We start from the raw sequence: 20,476 nt of genomic DNA on the forward strand, positions 1-20,476 counted from the left end.
ATCTGAGCGCTATGTGACAGGCTCGATGGCACAGCTGTGACCAAAGTGACTAGAGGATAAGGGAGATTTTGAATCTCTGCACACACTTTTGGACACTGGACACTTTTGGATTGTGTGAGGCCCACTGATATCTGAGCGCTATGTGACAGGCTCGATGGCACAGCTGTGACCAAAGTGACTAGAGGATAAGGGAAATATTGAATCTCTGCACACACTTTTGGACACTGGATGGACACTTTTGGATTGTGTGAGGCCCACTGATATCTGAGCGCTATGTGACAGGCTCGATGGCACAGCTGTGACCAAAGTGACTAGAGGATAAGGGAGATTTTTAATCTCTGCACACACTTTTGGACACTGGATGGACACTTTTTGATTGTGTGAGGCCCACTGATATCTGAGCGCTATGTGACAGGCTCGATGGCACAGCTGTGACCAAAGTGACTAGAGGATAAGGGAGATTTTGAATCTCTGCACACACTTTTGGACACTGGATGGACACTTTTGGATTGTGTGAGGCCCACTGATATCTGAGCGCTATGTGACAGGCTCGATGGCACAGCTGTGACCAAAGTGACTAGAGGATAAGGGAGATTTTGAATCTCTGCACACACTTTTGGACACTGGATGGACACTTTTGGATTGTGTGAGGCCCACTGATATCTGAGCGCTATGTGACAGGCTCGATGGCACAGCTGTGACCAAATTGACTAGAGGATAAGGGAGATTTTGAATCTCTGCACACACTTTTGGACACTGGATGGACACTTTTGGATTGTGTGAGGCCCACTGATATCTGAGCGCTATGTGACAGGCTCGATGGCACAGCTGTGACCAAAGTGACTAGAGGATAAGGGAGATTTTGAATCTCTGCACACACTTTTGGACACTGGACACTTTTGGATTGTGTGAGGCCCACTGATATCTGAGCGCTATGTGACAGGCTCGATGGCACAGCTGTGACCAAAGTGACTAGAGGATAAGGGAGATTTTGAATCTCTGCACACACTTTTGGACACTGGATGGACACTTTTGGATTGTGTGAGGCCCACTGATATCTGAGCGCTATGTGACAGGCTCGATGGCACAGCTGTGACCAAAGTGACTAGAGGATAAGGGAGATTTTGAATCTCTGCACACACTTTTGGACACTGGACACTTTTGGATTGTGTGAGGCCCAATGAATATCTGAGCGCTATGTGACAGGCTCGATGGCACAGCTGTGACAAAAGTGACTAGAGGATAAGGGAGATTGTATTGCTTTTAAAAAAGCAGTTTGCGGAGCAGTGGGTAAACAGCAATGCAAGAATGTCAGGAAGCCTTAGAAGGCAGCCCAACAACCAACACCACTGATACACCACTATATAGCCTCCCCTTGCACTGCACACACAGTGACTGGTGTGTTGTGCAGGCCAAATTGCTAGCAGCAGAAGCAGTTTTTTTCTCTTCTCAGCAGGACAAAAAAAAAAATTGGGATTGCTTTTAAAAAAGCAGTTTGCGGAGCAGTGGGTAAACAGCAATGCAGGAATGTCAGGAAGCCTTAGAAGGCAGCCCAACAACCAACACCACTGATACACCACTATATAGCCTCCCCTTGCACTGCACACACAGTGACTGGTGTGTTGTGCAGGCCAAATCGCTAGCAGCAGAAGCAGTTTTTTTGTCTTCTTCCCTGCCTAACGCTCTCCCTACAGAATCAGCAGCAACCTCTCCCTATACTAAGATCGGCAGAAGTAAGATGGCGGTCGGCGTGCACGCCCTTTTTTACCCCCTGTGACGCCCACCAAAGCAAGCCAATCACTTGCATGCCCTTCTGAAAGATGGTGGTGACCCGTGCCTATGTCATCACGTTGCCCACAGTGTCCGTGGATCCTGATTGGCTGAAAAAGAGCGCAAAACAAACTTTTGAAACGCGACTTTGGCGCGTAAGTCGCCGACCTCGTGGCCGACCTCATCCTAGGGTCGGGTTTCGTTTCATGAAACCCGACTTTGCCAAAAGTCGGCGACTTTTGAATTTTTTCGACCCGTTTCGCTCAACTCTAATCGTTAACAGTAAACAAATTTACAGTGACAGACTGGTACAGAGGGGAGAGGACCCTGTCCTTGCGGACTTACGTTCTACAGTCTATAAACTTCTGACGACATGTCTCCGAATTTCCAAGCAATAAATTTAGGGGTTTTTTTTACTGAAAAGGCAAAATTGTCAAAATTAAAAAAGCAGTGCTTTCAGACCTCAAATAATGCAAAGAAAACAAGTTCATAATCATTTAGAGACAACAATACTAATGTTTTAACTCAGGAAGAGTTCAGAAATCAATATTTTGTGGAATAACCATGATTTTTAATTACAGCTTTCATGCGTCTTAGCATGCTTTCCACCAGTCCTTCACACTGCTTCTGGTGCAAAAATGTAAGCAGTTTTTCTTTGTGTGATGGCTTGTGACTATCCATCATCCTCTTGATTACATTCCAGAGGTTTTCAGTGGGGTTCAGGTCTGGAGAATGGGCTTCCCATGACAGAATTTTGATGTGGTGGTCTCTTATTTTTTGCCAGAGCTGTATACCAGGATGAGCCAAGGATGTGAAACATGTACAAGGATGGGCCCAGAATTTTGCACCTGGGCTCATCGGGCTCTAGTTACACAGCACTTGCTCACATTAGTTCTAATAGGGCGCATAATCTAATTTTCATATCCCACACATATGCCTAGTTAACATATCTATATAGTTTAGAGTTTGGTTAGAAGTCAAGGCAACATAGGAATTAAATACTAAAGCACCACTCCAGCATTTTTTTATTTCAGAGCTGGAGTGGTGCAACTAATCTAAGTTCCTAGACCCTAATCTTATACTTACTCTCTGCCATCTTTAGCTATTCTTGGTGCAGCCCCAGTTTTGCACTGCCATCTTGTGGCCACAACTTCTGACTGACTGGAATTCACAGGTTCTCAATGTAATTTTATGAGAGCCTCTTTCTGGCCTTGTTCTGGCTCTCATAGACTTACATTGAGTAGTGACTTCCAGATCTCCCAGAAAACACTGGAGCTTAGTGGGAAAGATGAGACAAAAAATATAGGTCTTTGGTTCAAATGAAAAACATTATGTTTGGAGAAAGACAAACACTTGATTACATCATAAAAGCCTATTCCATCTGTGAAGCACGGTGGTGGTAGCATCGTGGTTAAGGCCCTTCAATTTACACCATTCTGCAGCATCACGGCAGGATGGGACGCCATAATTGATGGAAGAATGAATTCTAAATCATATCATTAAATTCTAAAGGAAAATGTTAGAACCTTTGTCAAAGAGGTGAATATCAAGAGAAGACAGGTCATTTAGCAATTGGTTTTGTAAGGTGGAATAGGCCAAAATTCCTATAAGCTGATGTACAGGACTAATCAACAATTGCTAGAAATGCTTAGATACAGTTATAGCTGAACAATGTGGTCACACCGGGGATTAAATCAAAGATTCACATACATTTCCCACTCACACACATTGGATGTTGGGTCTTTTTCTTTAATAAAAAATTACAATGTTTAATATTTTTGAATCATTTGTTTGATTTGATTCTCTTTATCTACTTTTAGAACTTATGTAAATGTCTGATATAATTTTAACTCAAATGAATGCAAAAATATGGAAAATTCTGAAGGGTTCACAAACTTTCAAGCACCACTTTATTTGTCTTTATGGAAACTTACTGTTAGGGATGGCAGATTGCACTAAGCAAAATAAAAAATAAATAATTACCGTACTTTAATCCCTTCATGACATGGCTATTTTCAGTTTTGTTTTGTTTTTTTTTTCCTCCCCTTCTTCCAAGAGCCATAACTTTTTTTTTTTTTTTTTGCTCAATATAGCCATTTTTGGGCTTGTTTTTGGCAATATGAATTATACTAGGGTTTCCCAACCTGTAGCTTGGGAGCCACATGTGGCTCGCGGTCCCATGAATTGTGGCTCGCGACTGTCTGCCAACTTGGTGCATTAGCTCCAAGTCTAGCAAACAGGTATGAGGAGCACATCTCAAAATAGTGATTTACGTGAGTAGCCCTGCACAGAAGATTATATCTGGATGCACATATACTGCACATATACAGGTCTTAGGGGTTTAGAGATCATTTAAGTATGGTATGCTGGAGACAGGATGATACTACCTGTCAGAGGAGGAGCTTGAAGATGGATGTGACAGTGTGTTGGGAGTGCTGGAAGGGAGAATACTGAATTGGGGTATTGTGGGAACCCCTGGATCTGGGTATACTGCTTCGGGTGGAGTTCTGTGGAAAAGCTTTGGTTATCATTATACCCGCAATGGTGGCTTTGGTTGCCACTATTGTGAGGGGTGCAGAAGCTGGATGTGGCTCTCGACCCTCTCTCAGAGCTGAATGTGGCTCTCTAGGTCAGAAAAGTTGGGGACCACTGAATTATACCTTTGAATAACACTATTTATTCTGGAAAACGGGAACAAATTTAAAGTGCTTTGAAATAGCAAAAAAGGTACTATGCCACAACAGTTTTTTTGGTGTTTTTTTTATATGCCATGTTCACTATATGGTAAAACTGACATGACAATCTGATTATCCAAGTAAATATGAGTATGGAGATACCAAACATATATAGTATTTTTTCTTCAGAGGTGAAACAAAATTGGAAATTTGTAAAAAAAAATTTGCTTTTGTCTCCATTTTTTTCACTGAAATCATTCTGGGGTAGATGCAGCTAAAAAAAAGCCCCGGTTTGGATTGGCGGAACACACCAAATAAGAAGTTATAATAAGGTGCGTTTGCAACCCGGGGTCCACCGTGCGGTGATTGAGAAACCGCAGCTAGCACAATGGCGGAGCAAGGCTGCGAGAAAACAATTAAAGCACATGGAGTTAAATGTCACTCAGCTGTAAGGAGATAAACCAGACCGCGGGCACCTGCATTCTGGGTCCGGAATGAGGGAGGACTAGGGGCAGTGAAAGGTACCGGAGACTGATCACTGTTACCAGAAAAAGGGGTATTGTCTGCTTGCTGGACCCCATTAATAAGGACACCATCTCAGACGTTGCCAGCGCCATTGAGTTCGCAGCAGGAACTGCAGTTTAAGGACTACCTGACATCCGTGCTATTGAACCGCCGTTATTTTGAACCGTACTTCTTCACCTTTAAGATTATCCTTTGATTTACTGTACTGTTTGTCTCCCCTGTATAACCCTTTGTCTCCCTACATCCTTTTCTATTCATGCTGTTTAAGCTTTTACCTCTGTGCCTGGAGTATTCCCCTGTAAATAAACTTGTTAACCCCTGCTCTGCCTGCATCTTGTTACTGCATCCCGTGTTCCTGCTTGTTACCTTACACTTGGTGTAGTTGGCAGGATGCAGTCTATGGGCGCAGGGGTGGCAGACAAAGCGGTTGGGGGAGCTCCAAGGGCTAGTATACCACTGGGGACAATTTTAAGCAATCTCTCCAAGTTTAAAGGTAGCAATGTTCTGTTATGGAGCTGGACTGAGTGGGTCAGGGTAATGATGAAAATCTACCCCATGACTCCTGCGCTAGCGGCGGAGGTTGCCCTGATGGCTCTAGACGGAGAGACCAGGAATTCCATCATGCTGCAACCTCCCCATGAGCGAGACACCTTTGACAAGGTATTGCAAATACTTGAAGAGACACATGGAGACCCCACTTATTCAAAGAGAGGGAGAGACTGTGACGCAGTACATGAACGTGCTACAGGAGTTACACACTGCAATTCTAAAGAAAGATAGCATAGGCATAGGACCTCCTGACATAGTGCTGCGAGACCAGATGGTGACAGGCCTGAGAGATGTTGTAATGTTCTCGGACTTTTATGCTAGATCCGTTATCTTTGCATTTAGTGTGTCGGCCATCTTGTTTCCTGGACTGTGCATTGACTTTTGCCCTCAACCAATATGGAGTCCTCAGCTTGTCGTTGGCCATCTTGTTTCCTGGCATGTGCAGTGACTTTGCCCTCAAATAACATGGAGTACTCAGCTATGATGTCCCTGCCCTGTTTCCTGCCAATTGTCCTTTTAATCAGCTCCAGCTGATTCACCTGTGCTCCTGAATCAGCTCTATTCCCAGTTTGTGACTTGGTCTGTGAAGCCTGGATCTCCTCTGCTTGGAACCATTTGTGGACACAGAACCCTTCTGCTTGCCAGCTACTTCTGACGGGAAAGTAATAGACTCTGAATATCGTTGGTTGTTTGCCTAACTCTGCAACTATCCTGCTACTGCACTACTTGTATGAAGTAATACAAGAAATGCTTAAGAAGCTTATGTCTCATGTGTCTTATTATACCCATGCGTTAGACTCTAGATAGACTGTATACCACATGACAGATTCAGGAGCCATGATAGAGTCTGCTGGGTCTGAGACACCGCTGCAACCTGTATAGAGATTTTTTTTTTTTTTTTTTTTTTTTTTTATTTTTGCCGTTGGGGAGCCGCTGCAGGCTGTGGATCCAAGATATCGATATATGTGATAGTGGTTGTGGCTTCTCACAACCTTTCCAGGTGAGCACATTCCCTTCTTTTAAGTCAGGAGTGTTACCACAGGTAAACACTATTGTGCTCCTTTTCTTTCTTTCCAGCCTCTCTGCCATACATCTTCGAGGAATATGGAGGACTCTGTTAAACATCTGTGCGAAGTAACCAATTCAATCCTTGCCGATCTACAGGCAGTAAAGGACAGCTTTGCAAGTCTGCGGGATCGGAGTGATCATAATCTACAGGTGTTCGGACAAACCACTCAGGACTTACAAACCCGGATTGAGGTTCTGGAGCGACAAGTCCAAACCCAAACTTCCACCCCGGCAATGGGAATCCCCAAGCTACCACCATTCCGCTTTGGCGGTGAACGGGAAAGATTCAGAGGATTCATTAATCAATGCAAACTGTTCTTTGCGGCTCATGCGCCTCAGTTCCTTACTGAGCGATCTAAAGTATTAACAATAATTATGCTGCTCTCCAACAAAGCTCTCGCATGGGCAAACCCTCTAATTGAGACTGACGACGACTGTCTAAATAACCTTGATGCTTTCATTTCAGCTATGGGGAAGGCATTCGATGATCCGAACCGCGGTGCTACAGCGGAATCAGCTATGTTGACTTTAAGCCAAGGTAAGCGCTCAGTAGCAGAATATGCTCTGGATTTCCGGAGATGGGCCCTCGACACCACTTGGGATAGCTCCGCTAAAAGATCGGTTTTTCGGAGAGGATTATCCTCTGTAATTAAGGACGAACTTGCTCGTGTCGACCCACCTACAGCATTAGGAGATTTTATCAACTACTGTATTCGGATCGATGCTCGGCTTACTGAACGCAGACAGGAGAGGTGGTCGGAGCTAAGGCACTCTAATCATTTATTCTCTCCCTCTCCAGCCAAGGAGTCCTTGAGCAGGATTATACGGGAACCAAAACCCGAGCCTATGCAGGTGGACTCTTTACAGAGACGGGTCAGTGATGCACGTAAGGAACAGCGACTAAAGGAAAATCTGTGATTCTATTGCGGTAAGTCAGGACATTTCATCATCAACTGCCCCAGTCGTTCTCGTAAGACAACTGCAGCCATCATACACTGCGAGTGCTGTGAGAGGGGTTCTGTCAGGTCCGCACTACAGACCCCAGAGGGAGTAGAAGATACAGACATTGATTACTCGGACTTGAACTCCCTTATTTCTGAGCCCGATGCAGGTGTTACTGCAGCAGTTTTTCCGGTCCTCTCAGCGGTTTCCCAGCTGAGCTGCAAGAACAACAATTCTCATTGCTTCATTCCCCTCAAACTCAGGGTTCACTCCGTTTGGGTATCTACCTCCGCTATGATTGATTCAGGGGCAAGCGGCAATTTTATGGACATCTCCTTTGCCCAGAGACATAACGTACATTCAGTAAAGAAGGCTACTCCTGTACAGATGGAGACCGTGGATGGCTCACTGTTAAACTCGGGACCAGTGGACCAGGAGACGGAACCCCTGAAGGTCCTCATGGGTAATGACCATCAAGAGAGTCTGTCCTTTATGCTCATCTCTTCTCCTCATTTCCCTATTATTCTAGGACTGCCTTGGCTGCAGGCTCAGAATCCTACGATTAATTGGGAGACTAAAGAACTGCACTTTCCGAAGACACAGATAAGTCCAGAAGCTTCAGTCTGCTCCATCCCTAAGGGACCACCATCAGTCTCAGAGCTACCAGCAATATACCGTGAGTATGCTGATGTGTGCGACAAAAAGAACGCAGACCTACTACCCCCTCACCGTCCATATGACTGTCCAATAGACCTATTACCAGGTGCAGGGATACCGTTTGGCAAGATTTACCCTTTGGCAGGGCCAGAGCTAAAGGCGCTAAAGGACTATATAGATGAACAGCTAGCCAAGGGCTTCATACGCCATTCTTCATCTCCCGCTGGTGCACCAATCTTCTTTGTGAAGAAGAAAGACGGATCTCTTAGGCCTTGCATAGATTATCGGGAGCTCAATAAGATCACGATCAGAAACCGTTACCCACTACCTTTGATTCCGGAATTATTGGAGAGAGTACGGCATGCAAAGCTCTTTACTAAGTTGGATCTCCGTGGGGCCTATAACTTGGTCCGCATTAGACCTGGGGATGAATGGAAGACTGCTTTCAGGTCACGCTATGGACACTTTGAATACCTGGTAATGCCATTCGGTTTATGTAATGCCCCAGCAACTTTCCAACATTTGGTGAATGACATTTTTAGAGATCTCCTGGATACATTCATTGTAATTTATTTGGATGATATCTTGATTTTTTCTAACTCCACAGAGGAACATCACAGACATGTGAAGATGGTCTTAGAACGCCTTCGACAAAACCATCTGTATATCAAACTAGAAAAGTGCGAATTCCATCGGACGGAGATCCAATTTCTGGGGTATGTAATGATGTCACGAGGAATTAGTATGGATGAGAGTAAGATCCAAGCCATTAAAGACTGGCCGGTCCCCAAGAATGTAAAGGAGGTCCAGCGCTTTATAGGGTTTGCTAATTTTTATAGGCGTTTTATCAGGAACTTTTCTGAGGTAGTGTCTCCCATCACACGGCTTACCCGCAAGAACTCTGCTTTTACCTGGACCCCCCAGGCTCAAGAAGCATTTTTCCGCCTGAAACAGAAATTCACCACGGCACCTATTCTGGTGCATCCTAACCCTGAACGTGCCTTCATAATAGAGGTGGATGCCTCAGACAGTGCCATTGGAGCTATCCTCTCCCAGAGGACAGGCGAGAAAGAAGTCTTACATCCCTGTGCTTTCTTTTCTCGGCGGTTGTCTCCTGCAGAACGAAACTATGACGTGGGTAATAGAGAATTGTTGGCCATCATCGCAGCCTTCAAAGAATGGAGACACCACCTTCAGGGAGCTGCACAGCAGATAATCGTCTTGACTGACCACCGCAATCTCGAGTTTATCAGATCGGCTAAGTGTTTGACTCCTCGCCAGGCTCGTTGGAGTCTTTTCTTAAACCAATTCAGTTTTGTTATCTCTTATAGACCAGGATCGCGTAATGGAAAGGCCGATGCGTTGTCTAGACTCTACTCAGATGAAACTATCCCACTCACGTTTCATAAGACTGTTATCTCTGATTCCAGGTTCCTGGGGGTGATCCATAATCAAGACTTGCTTAACGATATCAAGGAAGCATACCATACGGATCCCTGGTTGGCACAACCATCTTGTGAAGTAAGTCTTGTATATAAGAATGGTGTGTGGATTCAGGGGCAACGCCTGTATATTCCTGAAGCGGCCAGAGGGAAAGTACTGCAACTCGTCCACGATTCTAAAATAGCGGGGCATAGAGGAGTTCTGAAGACTCAAGAATTCCTGTCTCGCTTCTTTTGGTGGCCCACGTACAGAAGAGACGTTCTGGATTATGTCACTTCTTGTGAAGTCTGTGCTAGATGCAAGACTCCACGTTCGTCGCCTACAGGTCTTTTACAACCCCTACCCATTCCCACCCGTCCATGGGGATCCATATCAATGGACTTCATTGTGGAGCTGCCAACCTCTCAAGGGAAGAACACAGTTCTAGTGGTGGTGGATCGGTTAACAAAGGCAGCCCATTTTATTCCGTGTGTGGGTTTACCCACTGCGAAACACACATCGGACTTGATCATCCAAAATGTGTTTCGTCTGCATGGCGTACCGGATGAGGTTGTATCTGATCGAGGGGTGCAATTCACTTCAAAGTTTTGGCAGCACTTCTGTGCTGCGTTAAACATCAAAGTTAATCTATCTTCTGCCTTTCATCTGCAGACAAATGGACAGACTGAGCGGACTAACCAGACCCTAGAACAGTATATCCGCTGTTTTATCTGCCACCTACAAGATGACTGGGTGGATTTGCTCCCACTGGCTGAATTCTCTTACAACAATTCGCAGAGCGCTTCCACTAAGCTGTCACCCTTTTATGCCAATTTGGGTTATCATCCTAACATCCTTCCTCGATTTCCCATAGACACACCTCTCCCAGCTGTAGCCGACAGAATCACATCTCTACAACAGAACCTTGATCTACTTAAGAGGAATCTGGAATCCGCTCAGGACAGGTATAAAAAATCGGCAGATAGGTTTCGTAAACCTGCACCAACCTTCAAGGTAGGAGATTTGGTTTGGCTGTCAACTAAGAACCTTAAGATGAGAGTACCATCATCCAAATTGGGTCATAAGTACATCGGGCCTTATAAGATTACTAAGCTTGTCAGTAACGTTGCCTGTCGCCTTCAACTGCCGAGATCTATGAGAATTCACCCTGTGTTTCATGTTTCTCTACTGAAGGCTGCAACTCCCAATTCTTTCCCTGGTCGTTCTTCTTCCCCTCCTGCTCCGGTCCTCATCGATGGCCAGGAGGAGTTTGTCGTGGAAAGGATCCTGGACTCCAGGTTGCGTAGAAACGGGGTGCAATACCTGGTACAGTGGCAAGGCTATTCTTCTGAGGACAACTCGTGGGAACCAGCCTCCAATCTCCATGTGCCTCGTTTACTCCGCCAGTTCCATCAGAGGTACCCGGGAAAGCCTGGACTGGGGCCATCCGGAGGCTGTCCTTAAGGGGGGAGTAATGTAATGTTCTCGGACTTTTATGCTAGATCCGTTATCTTCGCATTTAGTGTGTCGGCCATCTTGTTTCCTGGACTGTGCATTGACTTTTGCCCTCAACCAATATGGAGTCCTCAGCTTGTCGTTGGCCATCTTGTTTCCTGGCATGTGCAGTGACTTTGCCCTCAAATAACATGGAGTACTCAGCTATGATGTCCCTGCCCTGTTTCCTGCCAATTGTCCTTTTAATCAGCTCCAGCTGATTCACCTGTGCTCCTGAATCAGCTCTATTCCCAGTTTGTGACTTGGTCTGTGAAGCCTGGATCTCCTCTGCTTGGAACCATTTGTGGACACAGAACCCTTCTGCTTGCCAGCTACTTCTGACGGGAAAGTAATAGACTCTGAATATCGTTGGTTGTTTGCCTAACTCTGCAACTATCCTGCTACTGCACTACTTGTATGAAGTAATACAAGAAATGCTTAAGAAGCTTATGTCTCATGTGTCTTATTATACCCATGCGTTAGACTCTAGATAGACTGTATACCACATGACAGATGTGCTGCTTGGGCGGTCATTACAGGAGCGCCTGCGAGATATCCCTTGCATGATTTTTGCAGAAATTGGGGCAGAGACATGCAAAGGCGAGCAGGAGCAGGGGGTTGCAGCCTTGACAAAGATGGTCCTGTGTTGCAGAGTACCCAGCCCAAATAAGGAAGAGTCGGTGTGGTCCCGCAAATTACGGCAGGGAATACAGAAGGTCTGGGAAAAAGTTGAAAAGCTGGAGAGAACTCTTACAGCTGTCTTGAAGTCCCATGCCATCCCCCAAAGTGACTCGCAGCAAAACCTTAAGGAAGTTAGGGGAGACATGCGGCGCATCAGAGGTACCCCAGCAGTTGTCCTGAAGTTTGCTTTTAGGTCATGGAGTGAAGAGCGAATGCCGAGGAGGCATTCTTCTCGGAGAGGACAGCGATCCAGACCGAAGCACCCACTAGACAGGCGCAAAGATGGGTGTTGGACATGTGGAAGAATGGGACACCTGTGCAGAAGTTGCCCTACCCAAAACAGACGACGGAGAAGATCCACTCATCCCTCCGAGTGTCCTGCGAGTTGGAGAGAACGCCGCCCCTGGGAGAAATGGTACGTCGAGAAATGACCAGCCGTACCCAGAGCCAGACAGAGCCATGACATGGGTGCCGATAAGAGATGAAGAAGGGGTCGACCATCTACGGTGAGGTGTCTGTGTTGGTTAGGGGTGTAGAGATGAGCCTGGTGGAACTCAAACTTGGGTCTAAAGGTTCCATCTGTGAGACTCAGCCCGAAAGGAAAGGAAGGGACGTCCACCCGAGAAGACCACCGAAGTGTTTTGCTACCTTGCCTACCACAAGTTCCCGAAGAAGGGGAGAAAGTTCCAAGTGTTCCTGCAACGCTTGTTCCCGAGGTTTCTGATGGTGAGGAGGAAAACCACTTGTCCAATTCTCTGAAGTGAAAAGTTTGCCACCTGACAGCCCAAAAGATCCTGACCAAGTAGAGGAAATGCAAGGTATGCCTGAGACGTTTCCTCCTGCAGCTATGGAATATGAAGAGGGAGAATGTCTCAACCTGTCATACATTGATCCAGAAGAGGAACAGACCTCAGAGGTTGCCTCTCTATGGGACCTGCATGAATCCCCATTTCCTGCCACTCAACCTTAAGTTTGGAGTGACACTAACAAGCTTTACTGGGAGAATGTGATGCAGGAGAGCTTGCGGAAATTATGGGCATCTGTAGGCCCTCAGAAGACTATAGTGGAGTACGAAGAATCCTTGCCAGTGGAATGGTGAGCTAAGAGAGGGGGGATGTAAGGAGATAGGCCAGACCCTGTGTAACCCTTTGTTTCCCTACATAATTTTCTATTCATGCTGTCAACCCTTTACCTACCTGTGTGGAGCATTCCCCTGTAAATAAACCTGTTAACCCTTGCTCTCCCTGCATCTCATCACTGCATCCCGCATTCTTGCTCGTAACCTTACTCAGTGTGCACAGAGCGCAGCGTACCAAGTTCTGTTACACCTCAGAGCAGTACTATGAAGCAAAGCAAAAAGGACTATACCCTGGTAGACTGCACAGGCATATATAAAATACAAATTGGGGTCCCTATAACTTAACCCCCCAAGGATAAACTAAGCTGGTGGTTGGACCTGCTCTGACACAAAGTGTGCTTTAGCATGCGTGCATGAGGACGCCCGATGCATATGCTAAGTTCAAGCTGGAGTTGTCACCCTACACTGCCTGTCTAGACAAACACTCGCAGTGCTATTAGCGGCACATGTGCACATAGGGTGGTAAAGTAGCCACCAACACACCAAACACATATGATACTAGTGCACAGGTGTGCGCCACTGAGAGCTTTTTTTACCTTGCTCAAGTCCAGACAGACAGGACTTTGCCTGTGGACCAATCTGAAGCTGCCACATCACCGGAGCACCTGACGTCCGAGAACCAATGGGAAGGCACCATATCATGGACGTGCTCAGTAGGGTGAAATCTGGACTTAGGCTCCAGAGCACAGCGCTGCACATGTAAACTAGTAGTCACCATATGGCTAAGCTGGAGGGCCAGCAGTAACTACACATGCTGCATGAGTCTGGGCAAGGAGTTGGGACCGAAGTCAGTGCTGAGCAGTCATACCAGTGGCCGAGCTTGAATGGAAGCCCACAGCACCAGACAAGACCTGAGATCCATCCTGTGCAGTGGGAGAATCCCGGTGCCTAACACCTCCAATTTTATTTTTATGATTTTTTTTCGTTACACCGTTTACTGATAGGATTACTTTTTCATAGTTACATAGGTTGAAAACAGATATAGATTCATCAAGTACAATTTTTCTCCACCAATTGTACATTTTGTCATTAAATTAACTGTAACCCACATTGTCATGTGTACTGAGGAAATCATCCAGCCCTTTTTTTAAATGCTGTTATAGTGTCTGCCGTTACTACCTCTTGTGGTAGGGCATTCCACAGGCTGGCTGCTCTAACTGTAAATAATCCTTTCCTATTTAGCTCTCGGAATTGCCTTTCTTCCACCCATAATGATTTCCCCTTGGTCCTAAGTATGGTCCTTGGAAGTAATAAGTCATGTGCAAGTCCTCTGTTCTACCCACACATATATTTATACATTATTATTATTATTTATTTATATAGCACCATTGGTTCCATGGTGCTGTACATGAGAAGGGGGTTACATACAAATTACAGATATCACTTACAGTAAACAAAGTAACAATCACAGACTGATACAGAGGGGAGAGGACTCTGCCCTTTCGGGCTTACATTCTACAGGATGGAGGGGAAGGAGACAGTAGGTTGGGGGGTTGCAGCAGCTCTGGTGTTGGTGAGGCAGTAGCTCCAGTAGTGGTGAGGGGGCAGCGGAGATCATTGCAGGCTGTAAGCTTTCTTGAAGAGATGGGTTTTCAGGTTCCGTCTGAAGGATCCAAATGTGGTTGATAGTCGGACGTGTTGGTGCAATGAATTCCAGAGGATGGGGGATATTCGGGAGAAGTCTTTGAGGCAGTTAGGTGAGGAGCAAATAAGTGTGGAGGAGAGAAGGAGGTCTTGAGAGGACCGGAGATTACATGTGGGGAGATATCGGGAGATTAGTTCAGAGACATATGGAGGATACAGGTTATAGATGGCCTTGTAGGTCAGTATTAGTAATTTGAATTGGATACACTGAGGGAATGGGAGCCAGTGAAGAGATTTGCAGAGGAGAGAAGCGGAGGAGTAGCGAGGAGAGAGATGAATTAGTCGGGCGGCAGAGTTAAGGATGGACTGGAGAGGTGCGAGGGTGTTAGCAGGGACGCCACAGAAAAGGATGTTGCAATAGTCGAGGAATAGTGGGGAAGAGACAGAAGGTCGGGGGTGCAGCAGCTCTAGTGGTTTTGAGGCGGCGGCTCGGGCAGTGGTGAGGCGGCAGAATGGTTATTGCAGGCTGTAAGCTTTCCTGAAAAGATGGGTTTTCAGGTTCCATTTGAAGGATCCGAGGGTGGTGGATAATCGGACGTGTTGAGGCATGGAATTCCAGAGGATAGCGGATATTCGGGAGAAATCTTGGAGGCGGTTGTGTGAGGAATGAATAAGTGTGGAAGAGAGTAGGAGGTCTTGGGAGGATCGAAGATAACCTGAGGGAAGATGTTGGGAGAATGGTTCAGAGATATAGGGAGGGGATAGGTTGTGGATGGCTTTGTAGGTCAGTGTTAGTAGTTTGAACTGGATTCGTTGGTGAATTGGGAGCCAGTGGAGGGATTTGCAGAGGGGAGAGACAGGGGAGTAGCGGGGAGAGAGGTGGATTAGTTGGACAGCAGAGTTGAGGACAGACTGGAGTGGTGCAAGAGAGTTAGCAGGGAGGCCACAGAGGAGAGTGTTGCAGTAGTCAAGGCGGAAGATAATGAGGGCATATACCAGAGTTTTAGTAGATTAAGGGCTGAGGAAGGGACGGATTCTGGAAATATTTTTGAGTTGGAGGTTTATTACATCTTTTGGAATTCCCTAGCCACACTCAGGCCTAATTACTGCCATATCTGTTCTTAATCAAGAAGAAGCTAGACATAATTCTGCTATCCAAAGAAATTATGGAACAAATTAGAAACAAAGTAATTGATATCTATCAGTCTGGAAAAGGTGATAAAGCCATTTCTAAAGCTTTGAGACTATAGTTAACTACAGTGAGAGCCATTATCCACAAAACCCGAAAACATGGAACAGTGGTGAACCTTCCCAGGAGTGGCCAGCTGTCCCAAATTACCCCAAGAGTACAGCGATGACTCATCCAAGAGGTTACAAAAGACCTGACAGCAGCATCCAAAGAACTACAGGTGTTATGAACGGGTCACCAAGGAGGAAAAAAAAACACAAGCCAAGTCTCAGAAAACCCGAGAGGTTGGTAACTATGCAGATTGCAGATCCCTGATCTTACCACACAACTAGCAGCAGTCGTGGAGCGTACCTACAATGATCCTAGATGCCTCATCACAACCGGAGAGCTACATAAGCCTAAAGCAGGAAAAAAGGAAAACTAACTGTCCCAGAGCAGACCCCAAAGGAAAGACAGCCCCCCACATGTATTGATGGTGAAACAAGATGAAAACACAAACAAAGGCAGAAAAATAGGCTGAGCAAACGATGGGGCCCGACTAACTAGAAAGGACAGGAAAGGAAAGACACTATCTGCAATCTGCCAAAAACCCTACCAAAATATTGTCCAACACTTCTGATAGCAAAATTAACCCTGAAGTCACTAGACTTCTCACACTATATCAGCACTCTGAAATATTCTGAGACAGAGCAAAAAGAGGCCAATCTAATAAGGGACCAAAGGCAAATACAGATAAATAGGAGTGGAAATTCAGCACAACCCCATCAGGGGCTGGCTGACCACAAAAAACTGAATTGACCAACAAGAGCAAGTGTGAACAATAGCAAAAACAAACTTAACTTGAGAAGACTGGAACAGAGCTGAAGTCCAAGACCTGAGAAGCAGCCTGAATCACCAGCACCAGGATAGGGCGTCGGCTGTCTTATATCCAGTCTGATACTCCAGAGATCCAATCGTTATCCTCCTCATCAGGTGGCAGATCACTACCAATTAAACCAACCTCACTACCTCCTGTCACCACCAGAGGGAGAACGGAAGGAGAACTCTCAACTGGTGGAGCAGAAAATGAGTTCACAACATGCAGGCCTCAGTTGCCTCAGTTAAGGGCAGTGTTCATGACTCCACCATAAGAAAGAGATTAGGAAAAAATTGCCTGCATAGCACAATTCCAAGATGAAAACCACTGTTGAGCATTAAGAACATAAAGACCCATCTAAGTTTTGATAGAAATCATCTTGATGATCACCAAGATCTTTTGGAGAATACACTGTGGACTGTGGACTGATGAGATGAAAGTTGAACTTTTTGGACGGTGTACAGTATGTCAGACTACATCTAGAAGTAAAACATTTCAGAAAAGAAACATCATACCAACAGTAAAATATAGTGGTGTAGTGTGGTGATCCGGGGCTGTTTTGCTGCTTCAGGACCTGAACAACTTGCTGTGGTAAATTGAACCATGAATTCTACTGTCTAGCAAAAATCCTGAAGTCCAATGTTTGGCCATCTTTTCGTGACCTCAAGCTGAAATGCTCTTGATTTAGGCAGCAGGACAGTGATCCAAAACACAGCAAGTCCACCTCTAAATGGCTTAAGAAAAAAAAATAAGACTTTGGAGTGGCCTAGTCAAAGTTGACACCTTAATCCTATTGAGATGCTGAGGCATGGCTTTAAAAAGGTGGTTCATGCTCGGAAACCCTCCAATGTGGCTGAATTACAACAATACTGCAAAGATGAGTGTGCCAAATTCCTCCAGAGCATTGTAAAAAGCCGATTGCCCGTTGCCAGTTATCGCAATCGCTTGATTGCAATTGTTGCTGATAAGGGTTCTCCAACCAGTTATTAGCATTAGGGGGCCATCACTTTTTCACACAGGGCCCTGTAGGTTTTTGTTTCCTTTTCCTTTTATAATAATAAAGTTATTCTTTTCAAAACTGCATTTTGTGCTTACCTGTGTTATTTTTGTATAATATTTAAATTTCTTTGGTAATCTGAAACATTTAGGTGTGACCAACATGCAAAAGAATAGGAAATCAATAGTGATGAGCGAGTATACCTGTTACACGAGATTTCCCGAGCATGCTCGGGTGATCTCCAAGTATTTGGATGTGCTCGGAGATTTAGTTTCTGTCACCGTAGCTGCATGATTTGCGGCTGCTAGACAGCCTGAATACATGTGGGGATTGCCTGTTTGTTAGGAAATCCTCACATGTATTCAGGTTGTCTAGCAGCTGCAAATCATGCAGCTGCGGCAACACAGACTAAATCTCAGAGCACATCCGAATACTCGGATATCACCTGAGCATGCTCGGGAAATCTCGTGTAACGAGTATACACGCTCAACACTAGAAAGCTAGAGGTCAAACACTTTTTCACACAACTGTATTCAGCAATAGGAATACTCCGTCCTAGGTGCAATACTCTACATTTATCTACATTAAATCTCATTTGCCAAGTGTTTACCCATTCAGACATCTTATCCAGATCATTTTGCAATATTGTACTGTCAAGGTCAGATTTTAGTATCCAGAGAAAACTTGGCACTCAACTTTTGATGATTATGAAAATTTTAATACAGTCCAAAATCAACAATGTTTCGGTCCCAAAGTGAACCTTCATCAAGTACTGCAACAAATGTGTATCATATACAATAAGTAAACGACATATCTCAAATACATGATACTTTGAACATAAACATGAGACAAAAAAATATAAATGTCAAAACTGAAAATTAATCAACAGCCAATCAGGCATCATATACATGCTTAATGTGCAAAAGAGAAGATGGGAAGGAAAAGAGGGGTATGGGGATACCTACCCGACTGCTCAGTGTGAACACACTCCAATATGTTGCAGTACTTGATGAAGGTTCAATTTGGGACCGAAACGTTGTTGATTTTGGACCGCATTAAAATTTTCATAATTATCAAAAGTTGAGTGCCAAGTTTTCTCTTGATATTACTCACGGGTTGGGATCCTACTTAGGCACCACTCACAGCAGTGCCACGTTATATTTTCTATAGATTTTAGTATCTGACATGGTTTGGTGTCATCAGCAAAGACTGACACTTTACTCTCAATTGCAGATTCCTGTGGTACCCCACTGCTGACCATATCCCATTTAGAGAATGTACCATTTATGATGACTCTTTGTTTCCTGTCATTTAGCCAATTCCTTACCCATCTGCATATAGTTAACCCCAGTCCTTGCTTCTAGAGCTTCAGTATAAGGCTGTTATGTGGTACAGTATCAAATGCCTTTGCAAAATCCAAATAAATCACATCAACTGCATTCCCAACATTCAGATTTGCACTTACCTTCTCATAAAAAATCAACTTGTTTGTTAGCTACAACTGTTCTTACATGAATCCATGCTGGTAGTCGGTAATTATATTACACTCCGCAATATATTTCTGCAGGGCATCTGTTATGATGCCCTCAAAAACTTTGCACACTACTGATGTCAGGTTTACTGGACAGTAACTGTTTGGATCCACCTTCTTATCTTTCTTATATATCGGTACCACATCAGCCATTCTCCAATCCTGTGGCATCGCCCCTATTACAAGAGAGTCTAAGAAGATGAGATACAGCTGTCTGTCAATTACTGAGCACAACTCGCTCAGTATCCATGGATGAATGCCATCTGGGCCAGTGGATTTGTCAATGTTTAATTTGCTCTGAAGCAGGCATTCTTCTTCTTGTGTTAAACTAGTTATATCAGGTGGTGAACTTTCATTTTTCCTTTCTTGAATGGATCCCTGTGTAGGGTTGGGCGAGGGCCAGGCTGGGTTGAGCTGAGCTGAGGAATTGGTGGTGCTGCTGATGTTAGTGCAGATAGGCGGTGGAAGTGTGCTGTACTCACAGGAATGGGGGGTGACCCGCTTCTTGGCGTCGACTGGCACGAGACAGAGACGGGAGATGTATTCAACAGGTTCTGCTTTTACTGGCCGCCCTCACGACGACCAGCACAATGCATGACAGGACTTTTACACTGTTCTCTCTTGCAGACAGGACCGAGTAACTTCACTTATTGACTTTCACCGTCGAAGTGTACTTTGTGGCTCTTCCACTGTGGCTGCCCTAGGCCAATCCACTACAGCGTTTCACCCTGCAAAGCCCACCAAATTACAGGTCCTCACAGACCGTCTCTGCCTGTGACCAACGTCCTTAAGGGTCACCCCCCATAACCATATCTGCTGTCCAAGCTCTCTGAGAGGTCTCTTCTGTATAACAGACCCTCCTTCTTTGTGAGCTCCCCTGGCTGACTGAAGCTTCTTGAAGCTTACCTCAGTATTTATTCAGCCAGTCTAGGTAGCCCTGCCCACTGTCACCTGACAGTCACCTTTGCCCAATCAGAGTCACCTTGACCTCTGACAGTTATGTAACGCTCGCATGGCAGTTACATAACCACTGTCGTCGGTGCTCTCCAGTGACCTCTAATGGACAGACTGCCACATGACACCTTGTTTTCCTACCTCTCTGTCTTCTACTACAGACAGAGGCATACTCAGCTCAACCTCCCCACATTCTCCCTTCCTTTGAACATTGTCGTCCTCGACAATCGCATCCCGGGATGAAAGTGTTGTCAATACCTGTCACTGACATGGTAGGCATCTAAGTCACACAGTTCCCTTGGTCACACAGACTTTCCTGGTCACACAGACCTTCCTGCGTCACACAGACCTCCATGCATCACACAGACTTCTGGTCACACAGACCCTCGGTCACACAGACCCCTGTGTCACACAAACTCTTGGTCATACAGACCTCCCTGCGTC

Source organism: Dendrobates tinctorius, unplaced genomic scaffold (assembly GCF_039654945.1).
Source record: "Dendrobates tinctorius isolate UK_male_01 unplaced genomic scaffold, ASM3965494v1 ptg000129l, whole genome shotgun sequence".
Classification (NCBI taxonomy): Eukaryota; Metazoa; Chordata; class Amphibia; order Anura; family Dendrobatidae; genus Dendrobates; species Dendrobates tinctorius.